Source organism: Cygnus atratus, chromosome 18 (genome assembly GCF_013377495.2).
Source record: "Cygnus atratus isolate AKBS03 ecotype Queensland, Australia chromosome 18, CAtr_DNAZoo_HiC_assembly, whole genome shotgun sequence".
Taxonomy (NCBI): Eukaryota; Metazoa; Chordata; class Aves; order Anseriformes; family Anatidae; genus Cygnus; species Cygnus atratus.
This window is the reverse complement of record NC_066379.1, coordinates 591,392-614,428: the sequence shown is the minus strand read 5'-3', so window position 1 is coordinate 614,428 and position 23,037 is coordinate 591,392. Positions and strand designations below refer to the sequence as shown.

General features: G+C 43.6%; 1 pseudogene; it reads left to right on the top strand.

Moving 5' to 3' along the window:
* Positions 1 to 3,796: 3,796 nt before the first annotated feature.
* LOC118255542 (myosin heavy chain, skeletal muscle, adult-like) lies at positions 3,797 to 21,986 on the top strand (annotated as a pseudogene).
* Positions 21,987 to 23,037: the final 1,051 nt, after the last annotated feature.

Below are 23,037 nucleotides of genomic sequence, written 5' to 3'. Positions count from 1 at the left end.
CAGATTTGTACAATGGTTATTCTAACACTGCTCAAGACCTTCCTGCTGACACTTTCCTGACTGAGAAGGATCCTTCTACATGCCTCCTTTCTTCCCCAGTAATACTTACTAGATATTTTAGTGCAAAAAATTACATAAGAAAACTCATTTCAGCTGAGATGTCCTCCTCTGGCATGCAGATATCCATTTTTAATTATACTTCTTTTGCTTCTTCTATCTCCCATTTAGGTAAAACATGGACAATTCTGATCTCTTCATTCTATTTTAGTAAAAAATTCTTAGTGAAGTCCTCATAGCCATACTTCACACAGAAGAAGATTAAGCTTTCTGATGAAGAAGAAGCCCTAGTTCTTCTTTTCAAGAAATTTAGGAACCAAGCTTCATGCCTGCAAATTCTTATCCGTTTGGGAATGTTGATACACTACCGTAATTTAAGGCAAACCTTTCTGAAATTCTTCTGCAAACTGAGGCAGGATGTGTTAATAATGGCATTAAATGGTCCAGGTTGTAGCACTTACAGTAACAATCTTATCTCTCCAGGAGCATACTGAAGGTTTTAGGTCTGCTTACACTGAGCTCCAGGAGAAAGAGCCAAACAGCCTTAGCACTTCCAGTCTGAAAGCCTGGATTTTTAAACATGTCTGTACATTCTCTGTGTGGGCTATCCTGTTTACCCAAGTAGACCATGTTCCTTGCATGGTCCTTCCTTTTAGCCCTGTAGAGGTTCTAGTGCTAGTTATCTTACACTGTCTTTTGTACTTCAAAGCCCTATTGACAGCTGTTCGAAAAACTCCTTTTGCTGACTGACTGTGTTGTCCATACAATGGGAGAGGTATTGTAGAGATGGACAAGTAAGGAACAATTAGTCTCTTTCCATTTTAGGGTATGTCTCACATAAGAGATATTACCATTGCTTGCAACTAGGAGCACTTTCATAAAATGCTTTGGGTTTCTAAACCTGCCTTATAGGGATGTAGGGACACTAATTTCAATGTGCAAATCACTGCTGAGTGACTATCAACAATTGAAGACGCGTACATTTGCTAGCTGCTTCCTCTTCAGACCAGGCCGTCCCTTGGCTGACTTCACACCTACAGCTGCCTGACTGTGTGCCTCACTCCTGCCAGCTGGGTCCACAACTTGGGCAATCCAACAGGAAAAAACACAGAAAAGCCCTACTAAAGAGACTGGATTTGTCATTGGCAGCTGGAAATTCAACATTTTCTGTCCCCAGAATCAGGCATCTAGCCTAAGACACTCAGCTGCTCTCAAATAGATCCTGGAGACACAGGCACATCCTGAGGATGGGCACTTTGTCCCAGCCTGACAGCGCTGCATAAAATAGGCTTGCTACCTACTGCTGAGAGCGGGCCTCACAGGAAAGCAACAGCAGCTACCAGTACTTCAACTGCTGCTGCTGAGGGATGCTGCCTTGACAGTGCAGATGCTACAGCTTCCCTGGAAATGGAAGACTGGAGCTCCTGCCTCAACCTAAGGGAAACAAATCCCTAGGTCTCCCATCCTGGGAGAGCCCTCAGCCATCTCTGCTCCTCCCAGGCCTTGTTCGTTGTGCATGGTGTTCTGAACACTGTGCTCTGAGCTGCCAAGGCCCTGCTGTCCCCTCCATGGCTAGGACCTATAACCAATGTGTTGTTGGGCACCGTGTGGCAAACCCGTGCCCCAGTGACTCCACTATAGAAGTCCCTCAGAGCAATCCCTGCTGGTCCCAATCTGGGGAGAAAATTTGCAGTTGGTCCTGCCAGAGGCAGGTGCCTCTGCCAGTCACCCTCAATGTCCAGTCCCTAAAGAGACAAGACTTCAGATGTACCCCTGTGCACATCATTTCACACCAGCTTGCTCTGAGATCATCCTGGACGGGGTGTTACAATCGTCCTCCCTATGCTGGATGAGTTCTGGGTTTGGGCTCCAGGCATCAAAAAAACAGGTGCTGCAGTGCAAGAGTCTCCTTCGAACAAGCTCATCATGCACAGGGCAGTGCCTGGTTCTAGATATTACATCAGATTCTATGCATCACTTTTCTAACTTTGTCCCTGTGTTTTCCACTGACCTCTTTTAATAACCAAAATGCCAATGACCAGGAGAAGAACATGTTTAGGCCTGAGACAATTCAAAACAGCTCAAGTAACAGCTGTTACATATTTCTTATGGCTGAACCCTATAAATCACGAATTTCACCTTTCTTTGTTCAGTAGAATACACTTTTTACTTTTACGTTCATTTAGGGATGCTGTGATTTTTAGCTGTTAAAATTAGAAGACACCTTCTGATCTTCCGTTCTCATGTTATATAATAGATGCTACAATTCTCAACTCCTTTTTCATTATTAGGGACATATAGAATGTCTTCAGATATCTCACTTTTCAGAGAAATACAGCATCTTTATATATCCATCTGCATCTGTTTCCATGTTCAGACCTTGGAAATCATCTCAAAAGCTCTACACAAGCTGTATTTCAAGAGTTGATATAGTGTCCACATAGTAATCTGAGCTATGGTAAGTTTTTGGTTTCCTGTTTTCAGGAAAAATACCTCATTTCAGTAGTAATGAGTTTTATGAGTTTTAGTTTTTCGCATAGTTACCTGTTGTTTTTCAAGTACTTCTTTATAAACCTCATAGCATCATATGGAGAAGATAAATGCTATTACCTGCATTGTATAGTTTGAATTGTTGCAGCACTATGTACCAAACAATGTCTTGGATGGATCAGATTGTCACCAGGAAATATGTCATCAGAATCCATAAGTCCTGTATCCAAGTTCCCCAAGTGCCTTAACTGGTCAAGATTCCCTCCTTAATTCTCTTGTCAAATTATTTATAGTAGATATAGCCACATAGTTGGTAAGATATAAAAAATTTCTAATTATATCTGGTCAAATCAAATGACAATTATGTCTTTAGGTAAGTTTGCCAAACAATGCTTTGCCAAAGAAGGTTGGCCAAAAATGCTTTGACCGAAGAAAGAGGAAGAATCTAGAGCATCTGCATACCAGACCCTATAAAATCTCTCTGGGACTACTTTGCCCTGCCCTCGCTGAAAGTTTCAAGGTAAGTGTTAGGGTTCTGTAGGACTGCAGAGACTGAGCAATATTTCTTTATCTTGCATGTCTCATTGCATTCGGATTGCTTCTGATAACCATTTCCAGAAGGGGTTGCTTCTGTCAGCTGGAGTTTTCAATCTATTTTCCATGGTATATTTCCAATTTAAAATTTTTCTCTGGAGTACAGTGGAACATAAGAAGAAAGTTACCAACTTGTTAATATGCTAGTAACCTATGACTAAGAACCTGTGAAGTCATGACATGCAACACGCTTACAGTGCCTAAATGTTAGGCTTATTAGCTTGACGTAATTTTGCTGTATTCACTCCCCATTTTCTATTTTCAAACCCAACACCAACAAGAAAAGAGACAGATTTGCTTTAGGTTTAGTTTTTCAGTATACCAGTTTTAAAATGGCAACCAAACCACCTGCTCTAATTGAAAAATTATAATCAATATTAAAAATTCTGTTCATGCTTAGAGGACTCAAGTTATTTAGAAGTTGTCTCAGCCTTAAGTGGGATGTTGGTACTTAGGTGTTAACATCAAAACTAGCATTCATAAGCTGTTATTGAAATAACAATATGTTATTGAAATATTACTAGTTTAAATACCAGAAAGGTAGAAACTGTATGAGATTTCATCACTAGCACAGAAAACTATAGTCTAACTGATGGAAACTGTCTTCTTCTCCCCTCAGAGTCCTCTATTGACGTGCCTTCAATAAAGTGCAGCCATGACATCTCCAGATGCTGAGATGGCTGTCTTTGGGGAGGCGGCTCCCTTCCTCCGAAAGTCAGAAAAGGAAAGGATCGAGGCCCAGAACAAGCCTTTTGATGCCAAGACATCAGTCTTTGTGGCTCATCCTAAGGAATCCTTTGTAAAAGGGACAATCCAGAGCAGGGAATCTGGGAAGGTCACTGTCCAGACTGAAGCAGGAGAAGTGAGTGAAAAGCAACACTTGAGAACATCAAGTAATTAATTCCCATTCTAAGCACTTAGCTAACATATATCAGTCTTTCTTCCTTGGCAGACTCTGACCGTGAAGGAAGATCAAATCTTCTCCATGAACCCTCCCAAGTATGATAAAGTCGAGGACATGGCCATGATGACCCACCTCCATGAACCTGCTGTGCTGTACAACCTCAAAGAGCGTTATGCAGCCTGGATGATCTACGTAAGTACCAGCAGCTGTCTTCCTTTGGGTAGCTGGAAGGCCTGCTGCGCCAGGCTGAGCAGAAGCCAACGTGCTGTCTCCCTTCCTCGCAGACCTACTCGGGTCTCTTCTGTGTCACCGTCAACCCCTACAAGTGGCTGCCGGTGTACAACCCGGAGGTGGTGTTGGCCTACCGAGGCAAAAAGCGCCAGGAGGCCCCTCCACACATCTTCTCCATCTCTGACAATGCCTATCAATTCATGTTAAATGGTGAGTACTTGATCTCCCTCCAAATTATATTGCAGTAAGAACTTCAGAAAAAAAAAATATTTTTTTTCCTGCAGATATATGTAAAATATTTCAACATATGGAGTCGTGTATGTATCATGTATGTAAGTTTAGTGAACTTGAATACCCATCTTTAAATGAGATCAATGGCACAGAGAGCATACTGGGAGTGTTGTGGAGGGAAGTCTAGATATTTAGTTTTGTAATTGCAGAGTAAAAAGTTTGATGGAAAGCAGAACAAGCAATGCTACAGGAGTGTTAGGGATGTATCTTAACATAAAGTACAGAATCAAACATTACTAACATACTATCCATGTCAGGAAGTAAGAAAGTATCACTATAAATTGAAGTTCCAAATCCAAATAAGTATAGTATCAGTGCTTTTTACTGCCTTACAACTCCAAGTGATAATGGTGATTGCTAGAGATGAAGGCAGTATTAGGGCCTGTAGTAGTAAGAGGCAAAAGATACAATGGAAAATGGAAGATTGGTAGAACGATTGGCTAAGAAATGGCTTTTACTTCTTAAGTATAAGATCTCAGGCTTACAATGGGTAATTCTTGGGCTCAGTGCACAGTATGGCAGAAGGAAACAAAATGAACAGTAGGAATTATTTGAAAAAGAGCCAAAATAGCAATAGTACCATGAGGTTCTATGAAAAAGTGGAACATCCAGATCTTGAATAAAGTAGAGAGTTCAAGTTTTTCCATGTTAGAAAATGATATAGTGGAACTGGAGAAGGTTAACTGAAGGACAAAAGAATGTTCAAAGACATTAAATAAATTAAATCAATTCTTTAAAAATAACAAGTAAGTAGATAAGGACACTGAAGACGGCAAAGAGATAATGGAGGGTACATATGACAGAAATTTGTAAAATCAAGAGTTGTATAGAAAGTAGGATAAGGATTTACTCTTCTGTTCTGCCTTGTAGTAAAGCAACTACAAAGCATCAAAACAAACTATCAGTAGAGATGTTTAAAAAAACGCAAAGGGAATAAAAGATCACATAAAATATACTTACGTTCTGGAAATTCTTTTTCAAAGAAAACATATGTCCTAAAGGTCTATGTTAATGAATAAAGTAAGGAGATGAATTCATGCAATGTCCATTTTAAATCATTACATAAAATTATACCAAACATGGCTCAAGAAATCCTTGAACTCAGGAGGTCCTTTGGTCTGATCTGGGAAGGATTTTGAGTCCCCAGAAAGTTTCTATTCATTTTCATTTACATTTTTCAATCACTTTAATCATATTAACATTATATATATATATATGGTTTGGGTTTTTCTCATATACAGAAACATCATTCATGATTTGAACAGAATCCTCTTAAAAAGAAGCCAGCATTTTTTATCCCAAACCCATATCTCTATCAGTCCAAATCAGATATCATATTTTATTGGGGAGAACTTCAAAAAATCCTGAAAGTGCTAAATTGAAGTGTTAAGTGCTAAATTCCCAGGCCTTTTATCTGGGAATTGATTATCTAGTGATCCTGCAACATATGAAAGCTCCAGTTATTTTCTTTCATAGATTTTGATTTCATTTCAATTCAGGAGCACTGAGAAAATTCTCTGTCTTTTTGCAGACCGTGAGAATCAGTCAATCCTGATCACGTAAGTACACTTCTTGCTCAGTTCCCCACAGGGCTGCTCTGTACCAGGGGACCTGCTGCCTGACCACACACTCTCTGCTTCACTGTTTCCTTTGGCAGTGGAGAATCTGGTGCAGGGAAGACTGTGAACACAAAGCGTGTCATCCAGTACTTTGCAACAATTGCAGCTAGTGGGGAGAAGAAGAAAGAGGAGCCTGGCAAAATGCAGGTAAATTAACAGATACTGGCTTGAAACAATGCTTTTCTCTGTTCCTCATTTTTGAAAAGTAATAACTAGGAATTATTATTGTCCTGTAGGGAACTCTTGAGGATCAAATCATCAGCGCCAACCCACTGCTGGAGGCATTTGGAAATGCCAAGACTGTGAGGAATGACAACTCCTCGCGCTTTGTGAGTTGTAGGTTTGGACAAAATCCCTCCCTCCCATTACAAGACAAGTGATGCACCCAGTGGTATTACACATTAAGATGTCAAAATAATCCATCCAGGCTGAAATGGTTCTTTTTCCCCTCAACAGGGCAAATTCATCAGAATCCACTTTGGGGCCACAGGCAAACTGGCTTCTGCTGACATTGAAACTTGTAAGTGACATCCTGGCATGATCACATCCCTTCCTAAATTCCTACCTCCGTGTCCTGTCTCATTCCTAATTCTTCCTTCCTGCCTTGCCAGATCTGCTGGAGAAGTCCAGAGTCACTTTCCAGCTCAAGGCAGAAAGAAGCTACCACATATTTTATCAGATCACCTCCAACAAGAAACCAGAGCTGATTGGTAGGAAGGATCATTATATCTTCTTGAGGAAGATTGCTGAGCAAATGTTCCCTCTACTATCTAGCTGAAAGAACTAAGCCTGTGTCCTTCCTCTTCCTGCTTTCAGACATGCTTCTCATTACCACCAACCCATATGACTACCACTTTGTGAGTCAAGGTGAGGTCACTGTACCCAGTATTGATGACCAGGAAGAGCTCATGGCTACAGATGTAAGTACTATAATGAAAATATTTTTAATTGTTAAGTCTACTAGGCAATAACTTTACTTCACTGCTTCTACTGCAGAGTGCCATTGACATCCTGGGCTTCACTCCTGATGAAAAGACTGCCATCTACAAGCTGACAGGGGCTGTCATGCACTATGGGAACTTGAAGTTCAAGCAGAAACAGCGAGAGGAGCAGGCAGAGCCAGATGGCACAGAAGGTCCCTAACAACTGTTCTCCTAATAAAAAAAAAAAATTTGGAAAGATACCTTTTTAGTCAGGAGAAAAGCCATAACTCAATGAAGTGAAAAGTAAGGAATGCTTATTTTAGCGTCCATGAAACTGTGAAGCTGATTCTCTGATCTCTGACCTATTTTATTGAATGACACTCCTTCCTTTTCCATGGGCTAGGTTCATGCATTTTTACATTTTTCCATTTAGCATGCAGAGCTTTTTGGCAAGCCTTTTCAAAATTCATCTTTCCTGTGTTCATAAAGAGGCTCTAGAATAAGCTCTGGAACACACATGCTTCTATTGGCACACAGACTGTGGCCTATTCAAATATAAGTGCTTTCTTAGAGTTTGACTAAACTGCCAAGTTGTAATCTTCATGTACTTTTAAAGTTACAGTTATTCGAAGTTTATAAGTTTATTAGTTTATAGTTATTTTAGTTTATAAGCTTTGTGAAAATATTCAAGGATACATTTCTTACTGATAACTACTTTCAAAAGATACCATCAAAAAGATACCATCAGCTTTCACAGCTTTCCTTCATGGGGTATATACTCCCTGTGATATTAGATGAAAAGATTTGCAGTTCAAGAATTTTAAACATTGGAGTCATTTCTGAGAGACTTCTCCATTTATAAAATTCCAGTCATTCTTAAATGCTTTTTTTTACACATCTCTTGTCTTTCAGTTGCTGACAAGGCTGCCTACCTGATGGGCCTGAACTCAGCTGACCTGCTCAAAGCCCTGTGCTTCCCCCGAGTCAAAGTTGGAAATGAATTTGTGACAAAAGGTCAAACTGTGGAGCAGGTAAAACAATTGGTTACTAGACACACGTGGTTATGGCTCAGAACATCTCTTTATAGGTTAATCTTTTTAAAAAATTCTCTGTGCAGTAACATTTCCCCTTTGCTTTAGGTGCACAATGCTGTAGGTGCCCTAGCAAAGGCTGTCTATGAGAGGATGTTCTTGTGGATGGTTGTTCGCATCAACCAACAGCTGGATACAAAGCAACCCAGACAGTACTTCATTGGTGTCCTGGACATCGCTGGCTTTGAGATCTTTGATGTAAGGAACAAGAATTTCACAGCAGCTTCATAGTAGGGAAAATGTGTGTTAACAAAATTTTAAAAGATTTTTTTAAAACAGTCAGAGACATAATACACTTGTGTTCTTTCCTTTTGTAAAAATACTATGATCAAGACGTCTCACAGTTAAAGAAATTTTCAACCTATTTGAATAATTAAATCTTAATAGGAAAGCAACTACTAACTCAGCATGCAAGAATATTAAGCTTAAAAAAAAAAAGGAAAGAAATCTGTGACAAAGTTACATGGGCCAAAGGTGAGGAAATTATTGAAAGAGATTAGGAAGTGCTTATGTAGTTATTGAAAGAACCACAAAACCTTCCATACCAGAGGATGGAAACATCTACAGCCACCAAGTCAAGAGCAGAAAAATATTTCAATAGCAAACTGAGACAGTCTTCATGATTGGCGGGAGTAGAGTCTACTAATAAGTTTGTTCTGATAGGAGAAATTGTTCTGAAAATGATTTACCAAAATATGCCCTAGAGTTAAGAAATTCCAAAGAGATAGGGGATAATTATCATTGTTAAAGAATATATATTGTATTCATAAAAGAATGATAACAGAGAAAAAATATGTTAATTATATATTAGAAGTCTCTTTTTATCTTCAGAACTCAAGTACAGTCCCACTGAAGGATTATTGGGAGAACAGACAGGGAGGGGAACTTGTATTTGTCTGAAGAGACATAAGGTGAATTATAACTGCACAGGAAAAAGTCTTGTTGTGATTGCTGCACGTTGAAGATGTTATATCTTTTTTTGCATTTGGCAGTTCAACAGCTTTGAGCAGCTGTGCATCAACTTCACCAATGAGAAACTGCAACAGTTCTTCAACCACCACATGTTTGTGCTGGAGCAGGAAGAGTACAAGAAGGAAGGGATTGAATGGACATTCATTGACTTTGGGATGGACCTGGCTGCCTGCATTGAGTTGATTGAGAAGGTATCCTACCTGTTCAGGTGTATTAATGCTAGAATTCTGTTGTTATTTAGGGATACATAAAGAAAAGAGGTATGATGAATTAAAATATTACATTTCAATTATAAAGCTGCTCTGTATTTTTGTAATCTGTAATGTTGCTTGCAAGGATTAAAAGCACTTCCACAAGCAACAAAGAAACACCAGCTGTGAAAAACAATGAATTTAGCTATTTTTCTCTGACTTACTGTCATGAAATGTACAGAAACAGCCTTCTCTTCTGATTTGTTTGGCAGTTTTCTGTCCTAATTCCAGACTCGTTCCAACCAAGTGTTGTCTCCTTTCTAATCTTTTTCTCCCTCCTGCCTGTTGTAATGTCATCCAGCCCTTGGGCATCTTTTCCATTCTGGAAGAGGAGTGCATGTTTCCCAAGGCAACTGACACCTCTTTCAAGAACAAGCTCTATGACCAGCATCTGGGCAAGTCCAGCAATTTCCAGAAGCCCAAGCCTACCAAAGGCAAGACTGAGGCCCACTTCTCCCTGATACACTATGCTGGCACAGTGGACTACAACATCACTGGCTGGCTTGAGAAGAACAAGGACCCCCTGAACGAAACTGTCATTGGGTTATACCAGAAGTCTTCACTGAAAACATTGGCCTTACTGTTTGCCAACTATGGTGGAGCAGATGCAGGTCAGCTCTGTGAAATTCTTTTCAACATGGGACAATTCTGAAGGGAAATAAAAAAGGAAAAAAGTGTTTAAAGCCTTTTTTCTATTCTATAATTTGTAATACTCAATGTCAATATTTTCGTATAGTTTTCCTTTTCTTTCATTTTCAGAGTCTGGTGGCAAAAAAGGTGGCAAGAAGAAGGGTTCCTCTTTCCAGACTGTCTCAGCTCTTTTCCGTGTAAGTACAGGTGTCCTCACTTTGTCTTTTTTTACTTGAAGAAAGAGAACTTAAAATGTGAAAAGTGAAGTTGTACCCTCTTGAAGTCCTACAGCTGAAGATCCACTTACTACTATAGATCCATTTATTTCCGTTTAAATGATGGAGCGAATTTTTTTTTTCCATGTGGAATAATTTTCTGTCATTAAGATAACAAAATGAAAACTCTTTCAAAATATTTGTCATGCAGATCTTCTTTCATACAGCTTTATTTGTAGGTTAATTATGAAGCTGTAACATAGCATCTTCTTCCAGCGATTGCACAAAATTCAGAGTGTTTTTGCAAATGGGGGTTTTAGACTTCTGAATATTTTCAGCACTGCTACCATGCAACATTTGTGAATAATGGAACAGTTCTGAAAAACAGAGAGGGTAACTTTAAGTTTGGCAGAGGGTAACTTCAAGTTTATTGCATATAAAAGCCTAACCAATATATTGATGCAGGAGAGCAGGCACAGGAGATGGTTCATTGTGTTCAGAGCAATGAGTCTTAGGGTATCAAATGAGGTATATCCCAGGTTTTGTAATAAATAAGTTACAATGACAAAATAACAAAATTATATTTCCTTTTAGTAGCAATGCCCAATAGTCAAAGACTAATGAAAGCTTTTGTGCATGACTATGGAAATTTTACAATCTATGATTAACTCCTTTCCATAGTTGAAATACAGGGAACTTCAGGGATGCAGATTTCTCATTTGTTGATTTAAACTTTACCTTGAAATCTCACAGGAAAATTTAAACAAGTTGATGACAAATCTACGTAGCACTCACCCCCATTTTGTACGCTGCATCATCCCAAATGAAACAAAAACACCTGGTAAGTGGATCCAACAGGGTGAAAACTTGAGCCACAGAAGCTCTTCTCCTGAGTAGCAAACAATGGGGTAGTAACTAATGGTGGTGTTTGTTAGGTGCTATGGAACATGAACTGGTGCTACACCAGCTGCGGTGTAATGGTGTGCTGGAAGGGATCAGGATTTGCAGGAAAGGATTCCCCAGCAGAGTCCTGTATGCTGACTTCAAACAGAGGTAAGAGTAAAGGAGGAGCTGTTGACTCCCTCAATTGTAGAGAAGCCTTGCAGAGAGATCTTGACAGATTAGAATGCTGGACAATCAACAACCATATGAAATTTAACAAATTCAAGTGCCAGATTCTGCAACTGGGAAGGGGAAACCCTGGATATATGTACATACTGGGGGCAAGTGTCTGTAGAGCAGTCCCACTGAAAGGCATCTGGTGGTTTTGGCCAATGGCAAGTTGAATATGGTTCAATAGTGTGCCCTGGCAGCCAAAAGGGCCAAATATATCCTGGGGTGCCTCAGGCACAGTGTTGCTAACCAGTCAAGGGAACTGATTGTCCCACTCTGTGCCAAGGCAGCCTCACCTCGACTACTGTGTGCAGTTTTATGCATCACTATATAAGAAGGATATAAAACTATAAGTGTCCAAAGGAGGGCTAAAAATGTGGTGAAGGGTTTAGAGGGGAAGACATATGAGGAGCAGCTGAGGTTCCTTGGTTTATTCAGCCTGGAGAAGAGGAGACTAAAGGGGGGACATCATTGCAACCTGCAGCTTCCGTGCGAGGGGAGTGGAGGGGCAGGTGCTGATCTCTTCTCTCTGGTGACAGCAACTGCATGGAGCTGTGACAGGGGAAGGTCAGGCTGTGTGTTAGGAACAGGTTCTTCACATAGAGTATCGTCAGGCACTGGAACAGGCTCCCTAGGGAACTGGTCAGAGCACCAAACCTGACAGAATTCAATAAATGTATGGACAATGATCTCAGACATAGAGTTTGATTTTTAGGTAGTTCTGTGTGGAGCCAGGAGTTGGACTCAATGATCCTTATGGGTCCCTTCCAGCTTGGAGTATTCTTGTTTGGTCTGGTCTGGTCTGCCTTGCTGCCCAATCTTTTCCTGTTCCACACCTTCTATATCCTAAACTACTTTGAGTGCCATATTTAATACACCATTTAGTGCATACACTCTGTAATCAAATCTAACTATCACATTACAGTAGTGTACTACTGGAAAATGATGAGGTAACTAACAATAAGGTTTCCTTCACAAATCCACTTCAAAATTTGAACAAAAATACATGTTTCTACCCAGTGTGCACAGGATGCCTCTAAAATGTTTTTTGGAGGTCTGTTGCTGGAAATGAGATTACTTCAGTTATGTAGTCAGCTGTTGCTGAAAACTATCTGATGAGAGTAGTTACTGAGAATAGCCAGAGTATCCTAACATGCCTAAATGTTACAATAAAGTACTGAGTGGAAATTTAAAAATGTTTCAGTATCAGTTCATGATGAGAAAGAAGTACCAGTACCAGTTCATGGGTAAGAATCAGGATTCCCTTGGACTCTGAGTTAACAGTATGGAAATGTCACTTACACTGTCCTGAAAGGGTGGATTGTCCCTAATACTCAACTGGAGAGTCAGCTATTGCTGAGAAGGCTGTGGGATTTATTTGCAGTAGTGGTATTGGCAATAGTTGTTTCTTCATGTTCTGTTTTCTCCTACAGATACAGAGTGCTTAACATAAGTGCTATCCCAGAGGGACAGTTCATGGACAGCAAGAAGGCTTCAGAGAAGCTCCTTGGGTCCATCGATGTGGACCACACCCAGTACAGATTTGGTCACACCAAGGTAGAAACAAGTCCTGCACTCAAAGACTATGTACCTCCGCTACACATGACCTGAGACTGATGTGCTACAATGCTTCCTTTTTTTCAGGTGTTCTTCAAAGCTGGGCTAATAGGTCTTCTGGAGGAGATGAGAGATGAGAAGCTAGCAGAGATTATGACCAGGACGCAGGCCAGATCCAGGGGCTTCCTGATGAGAGTGGAGTATCGGAAAATGGTGGAGAGGAGGTAGACATTTATCATAAATGTACCTTATTCACATGGTACTTCACCAAATGGGTGTTAAATTACAAATTTTGGGTATGTTATTAACATGGGGGATTTGATTACAGGGATGCCATCTTCTGCATCCAGTACAACATTCGTGCATTCATGAATGTCAAGCACTGGCCCTGGATGAAGCTGTTCTTCAAAATCAAGCCCTTGCTGAAGAGTGCAGAATCTGAGAAGGAGATGGCCAACATGAAACAAGAGTTTGAGAAAACCAAGGAAGAACTTGCAAAGTCTGAGGCAAAGAGGAAAGAACTGGAGGAGAAAATGGTGACCCTGTTGCAGGAAAAAAATGACCTTCAGCTCCAAGTGCAGGCAGTGAGTGTCACCATTTATTTGTCCCTGTTTTTTTTTTTTTTTAATCTTCTTTTTGTTTGTTTGTCTGTTTGTTTGTTTTTCCAAGCAGAGACTTACAGGAAGCTGACTAAATTGCAATAGAAAAAAAGTCACACACTCAAAGTTACTGTAAAGTTGAGTAACTGTGAACACTGCCAGGGGCACAACAAGTTCCCTGTCAGTCAGTGAGGATAACTGTAAGTGCCAAATGAGACTCAGCAGCCCTGCTGTCCTGAGGAAAGAGCCAAGTAGCGCTAGCCAACGGGTGATATGCAGCAGACACCTTTGTGTGACCTGGAAGGGAAGCATCTCCATCTGTTCAACTTTCAAAGCTGTGTGTCCATGTAACAGAGTAAAGGCAACCCTGAGAAGGACCCACTTTACCTAAACACAGATACACTATAAGGCCTAGATTACCTTCACACGCACAGATCCTTGGTATTCAACTTCAATCAGGAACAGGCAGTTTCTTAACTCCAAGCAAAACACTACTTTCTTCACTGTATTATTCCCACAAATGGAAAAACCTTGGCTACCCAAATATGATAACGATCATGGTGAGTCAATTATAAAATAGAGGCTATTGAATACTGAGTCTGTGAGGGAAAAAGGCTCCAAATCTACGGCCTTGCTGAGAGTTGTCACTGTTCTGTCATGCTCAAGCGTGTATGAGGTATTCTCATAGCTACCACCTCTGTGAGCCATTTTAAAGAAAGAAAGAAAGAAAGAAAGAAAGAAAGAAAGAAAGAAACAAACAAACAAACAAACAAAGGAATTAACAGTGATGTCAGATGGTAAGGCCTCCACATTTTAACATGTGCCTACTTACAGGTACACAACAGAAATTTCAAAACGTTATAACCCACAAAAATCTCTGTCTCCCCAACAGGAAGCAGACAGCTTGGCTGATGCCGAGGAAAGGTGTGACCAGCTCATCAAAACCAAAATCCAACTGGAAGCCAAAATTAAGGAGGTGACAGAACGGGCTGAGGATGAGGAAGAAATCAATGCTGAGCTGACAGCCAAGAAGAGGAAACTGGAGGATGAATGTTCAGAGCTGAAGAAAGATATTGATGACCTGGAGTTAACCTTGGCTAAAGTTGAGAAGGAAAAACATGCCACTGAAAACAAGGTACACACATGGAGAGTCACACAAAGGGAGAAGGGATAGATACCTCCCATATTAGGCTGGTATCCCTAGAAAGGGGCTAGGTTTGGAAGATGAAAAGAGCATCACAGCTGGACAGCTGTGAAGCTCAAATAAAAATCAAACTCCTGGCTAAGCGCTGCAAATGAAAATGCCACTACACAAGAAGTCAAGTCTTATACACGGCATTCTGGTGCTTGCTTACAACGTGCAGGTGAAAAACCTCACAGAGGAGATGGCATCCCTGGATGAGACCATAGCCAAGCTGACAAAAGAGAAGAAAGCCCTCCAAGAGGCCCACCAGCAGACACTGGATGACCTGCAGGCCGAAGAGGACAAAGTCAATACATTGACCAAAGCTAAAACCAAGCTGGAGCAGCAAGTGGATGATGTAAGCACACGTGCCTCCAGCAAGACAGGACAGGTATGGAGTTCGACCTGCCTGGCATTAATGGTGTTGTTGTGTTTAGCTGGAAGGGTCCCTGGAGCAAGAGAAGAAACTGCGCATGGACCTTGAAAGGGCTAAGAGGAAACTTGAGGGAGACCTGAAGCTGGCCCATGACAGCATAATGGATTTGGAAAATGATAAGCAGCAGCTGGATGAGAAACTGAAAAAGTAAGTGTGGTTGTGAGAAACCTGAGTGTGGGTCAGGTGCATTTATTAGGTAGTTTTATTCAGGTGTTAACACTGTGATTCTGTATGCTTTGTGCAAAGGAAAGACTTTGAAATCAGCCAGATCCAGAGCAAAATTGAAGATGAGCAAGCCCTGGGCATGCAATTGCAGAAGAAGATCAAGGAGCTGCAGGCAAGTCTCTGGTCCTTGCCCTCCACCCTTCAGAAAGACATCAGTACAAGGAGGGCATGGGTGTGAAGGGTCTTGCATTTTCCCCAGGCCCGTATCGAGGAACTGGAGGAGGAAATTGAGGCAGAGCGAACCTCTCGGGCAAAAGCAGAGAAGCACCGTGCTGACCTCTCCAGGGAGCTGGAGGAGATCAGCGAGCGCCTGGAAGAAGCAGGAGGGGCTACAGCAGCTCAGATTGAGATGAACAAGAAGCGTGAGGCAGAATTTCAGAAGATGCGCCGTGACCTCGAAGAGGCCACGCTGCAGCACGAAGCCACAGCTGCCGCCCTGCGGAAGAAGCACGCAGACAGCACAGCTGAGCTTGGGGAGCAGATCGACAACCTGCAACGAGTCAAGCAGAAGCTGGAGAAGGAGAAGAGTGAGCTGAAGATGGAGATAGATGACTTGGCCAGTAACATGGAGTCTGTCTCCAAAGCCAAGGTAAAGAATTGCAGTAGAATTCACAGGGCCAAGGTACAGCACATAGCCTGAATCTACTAGTCGCACTCTCATATAAGAATCCTGCTGTGAGAATTAGACAGAGTCCAGGTGTTCATTTCCTCTCCTTCTTTGTTTTTGATACCTAGGCAAATCTGGAGAAGATGTGCCGCACTCTGGAAGACCAGCTGAGTGAGATCAAAACTAAGGAGGAGCAGAATCAGCGCATGATCAATGACCTCAACACTCAGAGAGCTCGTCTGCAGACAGAAACAGGTGAGACATCCTCAGTCCTGAGGTGCAATGGCAGAACCTGAAAATCAGGAGGATACACCATGGTGCAAAGGAAGAATTGGGCTAACGTCTCAAAGCAACCCCAGATTACAGGGCTTTACAGCGTTCTCCAGGGCTAAGTATTGGGGACAGTTTTGTTTAACATTTTGATCAACAATCTCGGTTGAGGGGACTGAGTGCACGCTCAGTTATTTTGCAGACAACACCAAGCTGGACAGGAATGTTGATCTGCTTGAGGACAGGAAGGCTCTGCAGAGCGATCTGGGTAGGCAAGATCAATGGGCTGCAACCAATTTTATGGTATTCATCAAAGCTAAGTGCTGGATGCTGCATTTGGGTCACAACAACCAAGTGCAGCAATATAGGCTTGGGGAAGAGTGTCTGGAAAGCTGCTCAGCAGAAAAGTATCTGGGGGTGCTTGTCCACGGCTGTCTTACCATGAGCCAGCAGGGTGCCCAGGTGGGCAGCAATGTCATCCTGTCCTGTATCAGAAACAGCGTGGCCAGCTGGTCTAGGGAAGCGATTGTGCCTGTGTATTCGGCACTGGTGAGACCACATCTCAGATACGGTGTTTACAGATTTGGGCCACTCTCTACAAGAACATACTGAGTTCCTGGAATATGAAGAGCAAAGAAGCTGGTGAAGGGACTGAAAGCAAGACATGCAAGACATGTGAGGAGCAGCTGAGGGACTGGGTTTGGTTAGTCTTGAGAAAGGGGGATGAAGGGAGACCTCACGGCTTTCTACAACTACCTGAAAGTTGGTGTAGCAAGGTGGGTGCTGGTTTCTTTCCTCAGGTGACAAGTGATAGGACATGAGGAAATAGCATCAAGTTGCATCAGGGGAGGTTTAGATTAGATGTCAGGAGGAATTTCTCCGTGGAAGGAGTGGTTAGGCACTGGAACAGGCTGCCTAGGGCAGTAGTAGAGTCTCCATTCCTGGAGATATTTAAGAGATGAATGGATGTGTTGCTCAGGATCAGGAAATGTAGTAGTGAACTTGGTAGTTCACTATAGTGTTACATCATGGTTGGACTTGATGATCTGATGGGTCTTTCTAAATGATTCTATGATTCTACTGTTAGTGTAACTTTATTTATTTATTTATTTATTTTTCACTTGCCAGGTGAATATTCACGCCAGGTGGAAGAAAAAGGATGCTTTGATTTCTCAGCTGTCTAGGGGCAAGCAGGGGATTTACCCAACAGATTGAGGAACTGAAGAGACATCTAGAGGAAGAAATAAAGGTCTGGAAGTGCCCTACTTCCTGCAAGCCACATCACCCAGAAATGCATGAGTTATTATACTCATCACAACACACAGGGAAGAAGGAACCGTAGTGATTTTTGAGTGCTAGAGGAAGTCATCCACAAGCCCTTAATGAGATTCTGATGCCCTCCAAGACAGCATGAACACACATTTGTAGGCACATTTACAGAAACAAGAGATTAGTGTCCCCTGGCCACCTTTCACTAACACATCCTAATCCTCTAGCACACATTTATGAGGGATTCATCATCTCCCAGCTATACATTTTTTTCTCATCAGAGTTTACCCACCCTTTCCCTGGGGCAGTTCTCCTGTGCATGACAATTTCACTGTCAAGATGCATCTCAAGATGTGTATCCAGGTTACTAATCCCGGTGTCCCCACAGGCCAAGAACGCCTTGGCCCACGCCTTGCAGTCTGCTCGCCACGACTGTGACTTGCTCCGGGAACAGTATGACGAGGAGCAGGAAGCCAAGGGTGAGCTGCAGCGTGCCCTGTCCAAAGCCAACAGCGAAGTGGCCCAGTGGAGAACCAAATATGAGACGGATGCTATTCAGCGCACGGAGGAGCTGGAGGAGGCCAAGTACGTGGGAAGTGGGATGTTGAATGAGTGGAGAAGACTGAGATTGCTAAGGGTATTTGGAAGGAGTCTTTGAGGATGGGTCAAGAAAAGGGATGGGATGAAGGCATCAATATACTCTCTTTGTGGTAGAGGGCAGAGAGGGAGAAAGATGAAAAGCGTGCTGTGGAAAAAGTCAGACGGGAGGACAAACTTGCCCTTAGGGTGTTAGAAGAGCTAAGACAGTCTGAATACTCAGTTGGTGCTATAGACAGAGATGCGATAGGCCCTTTAGGCTGCATGCTGCCTTGGACAGAATAAATACTGTGGACAATTGCTCAAGGAACTAAGTCATAAGCAGGCAAGTGCCCTCTTGTGAATCTTATAACTATTGACCTTTTACTCTCTAACCTGAAGCCGTGATCATCTCCTCCCAGAAGAAGCTGGCACAGCGCCTGCAGGATGCAGAGGAACACGTTGAAGCTGTCAACGCCAAAATGTGCTTCCCTGGAAAAGACAAAGCAGAGGCTGCAGAACGAGGTGGAAGACCTGATGATTGATGTGGAGCGATCAAATGCTGCCTGCGCAGCTCTGGACAAGAAGCAGAAGAACTTTGACAAGGTATTCTGGCCCCTGGCCCTGTGCTTCCTGGGCAGAGCATCCCCTTCACAATTGCCACATCCATACTCACACCCTGTTGATCTGCCCAGATCCTGGCAGAGTGGAAGCAGAAGTATGAGGAAACACAGGCTGAGCTGGAAGCTTCCCAGAAGGAGTCTCGCTCTCTCAGCACGGAACTGTTTAAGATGAAGAATGCCTATGAGGAGTCCCTGGACCACCTGGAAACGCTGAAGCGTGAGAACAAGAACTTGCAGCGTAAGTCCCTAGCCCTCTGCTGCTGGCCAGGCTTTCCCCAAGCTTGTCCACCCACCACTCCACACGGTGTGTGCCTGCAGTGATGAGAAGAGACCTGTCACCCTGGTGTGTGAGGGCCCTTCCCTTTATGCCCTATGTCTGACCATGCCTTGTTTCACCCTTCCCTACAGAGGAGATTTCTGACCTCACGGAGCAGATTGCAGAGGGAGGAAAGGCAATCCACGAGCTGGAGAAAGTCAAGAAGCAGATTGAGCAGGAGAAATCTGAAATCCAAGCTGCCCTGGAGGAAGCTGAGGTACAAAGTGCCCATGAACGGTGTCCAGTGGGACTGAAAGAATGGAACAGAAATCCGCAGATCTAGTGGCAGCAAAGCCAAACTGTATTTCACGTGTATTTATCAGAGATTACTTAGAAAGCTCTAGCCCATAGTTTTATTCATGTGTTCCTACTAACTTGTCCAGGCCTCCCTAGAACATGAAGAGGGGAAAATCCTGCGCCTCCAACTGGAGCTCAACCAGGTCAAGTCTGAGATTGACAGGAAGATAGCAGAGAAAGATGAGGAAATTCGACCAGCTGAAGAGAAATCACCTCAGAATTGTGGAGTCCATGCAAAGCACCCTGGATGCTGAGATCAGGAGCAGGAATGAAGCCCTGCGGCTGAAGAAGAAGATGGAGGGAGACCTGAATGAAATGGAGATCCAGCTGAGCCATGCCAACCGTGTGGCTGCAGAGGCACAAAAGAACCTGAGAAACACACAGGCAGTGCTCAAGGTATAAACCAAAGTATGTGCACGCAGGCATCTATCTTGCCTCATGTTACACCAACATCATAACTGTACAAATAATTTTGAGCAGGGAATGTCTCTGATGTCTCTGTCCAACAGTGCTGCAGTGATCAGCCACCTCATAATCTCTCTTTCCTCTCTTACAGGATACTCAAATACACTTGGACGATGCTCTCAGGACGCAGGAAGACCTGAAGGAACAGGTGGCCATGGTGGAGCGCAGAGCAAACCTTTTACAGGCTGAGTTTGAGGAGCTGCGGGCAGCCCTGGAGCAGACGGAGCGGTCAAGGAAAGTGGCTGAGCAGGAGCTTCTGGATGCAAGCGAGCGTGTGCAGCTCCTCCATACCCAGGTCGGATACTTTGCTGGAAATGAATCCCACCCACAGGAGATAACATAGAATGAGATTGCTATGTATCTTGCTAATTGCTATGCATCTTACCGTGTACGTATTGAAGAGCAAGCAGGGCTGTGACATGACCAGTCCAGCCAGGCACACGTCTGGTTTGCCGCTAGGGCTTTAAATAAGGACCTTTGAATCCTTTAAATTAAAGACTTGCATAAACATTACTCTCACTCCCAACTCTTGATGTGGAGTTGTTAGATCTGACAGTACAAATCCTATCCTTCCTGTTGCACAGAACACCAGCTTGATCAACACCAAGAAGAAGCTGGAAACAGACATCGTGCAAATTCAGGGTGAAATGGAGAGACAATCCAGGAAGCCCGCAATGCTGAAGAGAAGGCCAAGAAGGCCATCACAGATGTGAGTTGGGGCACTCTGTCACTGAGGATGGTGGATGTATCCTCCCCCAAAATGTCTTCGGCCCCAACCTGGCTTTGCTGCTTTGCCTCTCCAGGCGGCCATGATGGCGGAAGAGCTGAAGAAGGAACAGGACACCAGTGCCCACCTAGAGAGAATGAAGAAGAACCTGGACATGACGGTGAAAGACCTGCAGCACCGTCTGGATGAGGCTGAGCAGCTGGCACTGAAGGGAGGCAAGAAGCAAATCCAGAAGCTGGAGGCCAGGGTGCGTAGGGATGGTATTTGTGCACAAGCGAGCATGTCATGAAGGGAGCCACCTGGAAAGCTCCAAACATGGGCTTCTCATTGCAGGTGCGGGAGCTGGAAGGGGAGGTAGATGCTGAGCAGAAGCGCAGTGCTGAAGCCGTGAAGGGTGTGCGCAAGTACGAGAGGAGGGTGAAGGAGCTGACCTACCAGGTAAGGCAGGAGGCGTCTTTGTGCTGACGCACCCTTCTCACAGAAAGCCAAAGCATTTTTCCGTGAACTCCAAGAGGACGTTTTCTGGTGGCGTGGGGAAACCAACTCTCTCTCTTTCCTGCTTACCAACCACTCTAGTCTGAGGAAGACCGGAAGAAACATCCTCAGGCTCCAGGATCTGGTGGACAAGCTGCAGATGAAGGTGAAATCCTACAAGAGACAAGCTGAGGAGGCTGTAAGTATTGCTTGGAGAATGGCCATGAGCACCCTTCCATCGGGGCAGCACAGTCATTGAGATGAGCACGAATACAAGGAAAGAGGCATGAAAGTAACTCCAAAGACACAACAGTCTTGGCCACGTGGTTCATTCCCGTGTCAGCAGGCCTCGCCTTCTTCTTCTGGCCATGCTGCACTCAGGGATGAACCAAGGGTTATTCTGCTGCCTGTTTGATTCAGGAAGTCAGACCAAAATTCCTGAGGGCCTCGTCCATTGACTGAGAAGCTCGTGAATCTCTGACGCTGGGTAACAGCACAGGGTTTCTGAGTCTTTCTCAACCTAATAAACCACATGGAAAATTGGGCACCGAGTAGTGGGAGAATAAGCACACAAAATGAGAACACCACGTGACAGAATTGCTCCTCAAGAGTGACACAGTACAGGTGCAGTTTGCAACAGTGGGGTCCTGAATAAGGGAGGATGATGAGCTCTTTGAGAGGTTTCTGGGTCAGCAGTGTGGTAGGTAGAGGACAGGAGGTCTGTGCTTTCTCCGCGTAATCACCAGAGCCCCTCAAGGCCCAGACGCATGAGGAGTGAAACCCCTGCCCTGGGCTCTTCACCACCAACTCCCTCTCCCCACACAGGAGGAGCTGTCCAATGTCAACCTCTCCAAATTCCGCAAGATCCAGCACGAGCTGGAAGAAGCCGAGGAGCGGGCCGACATTGCAGAGTCGCAGGTCAACAAGCTCCGAGCGAAGAGCCGGGAGTTTCATGGCAAGAAGATAGAAGAGGAAGAGTGAGGATGTCGTGTGGCAGCAAAGTGGCCTGAGGGATGCACAAAATGTGAACCCTCTGTCACTTCTTCCATAATTGGGATTTGTAGCCCCCTGCATACATAGGGAATAAAGTCTGTAGATTACTTCACGTACCCACCATGAGCATTAGTTGTCATCTGCTTCTCTTTTTACTGGTTAGGTCTGTATCATCATTTGTTTTTGGGCGCAGTTTTGGTTATAGCCTCTGTATACCAACATCACGGTACAGCTTTCTGTCCCCTAGTTCCCGATGGCTCATCCCTTCTATATCACTTAGGGACTGGGGCAAGATTGCAAGTGGCAATTCAAAGGCAGAGAAATCACAATAGTAGTTCCTGATAGTGACTTCTTCCAGTTCAGCCTGCTTACGGTTTGGTCCCAAACCTCTGGTGTTATGTTTGCCCATACAGCGCCTCAATCGCCTTCCAGTTGTGCAGCAAGCAACAAAACAGTTAACCTAGACAATGTCAGGTGTGAACTGCTCTTTTAGCTAGCCACTTTGGAAGGCGGATTTGTGGAGGGCCGATAACTGACAGAGTTTATGTTTTGTTGGGAAGCTGATATAAGGTGCTCTTTAGCCTCCAGTATGTTTGCTTCATTAATTTGGTTAGATGGGGTTGGGGGACTGTGAAGACTGTTGTGCCCTTCCGAAGAGATGAACCCTGTTAAGTTCAAGTCCACCTTATATCGGGATCAGCACAGAATCCTTTGAAAGGGTAGATAAGCCTGTGGATGGGGAGACCCATGCAATAAAACCCATGGGGATTCCCAAACCCTTTCAGCAAGGTCTCCCAACAAAGGTTTTGGCAGAGAGAGGAAGCCATGGGATAAGAAGGAACCTTCTCGCCTGTCTAAATAATCCTCAAAGACACAGAACGAAGGAGGAGTTATCTGTGAGTGGTCTGTGCTGCCAAGCTATCCATAAAGCAACCTGAAGAGGTGCTGAGCGGGAAGGTGCGCAGTGTTTCCTGATGAAATAATACCATTCCAGGCAGTAAGGCCAATGACTGATGCCTAAGAACCAGAGAAGGCTTTA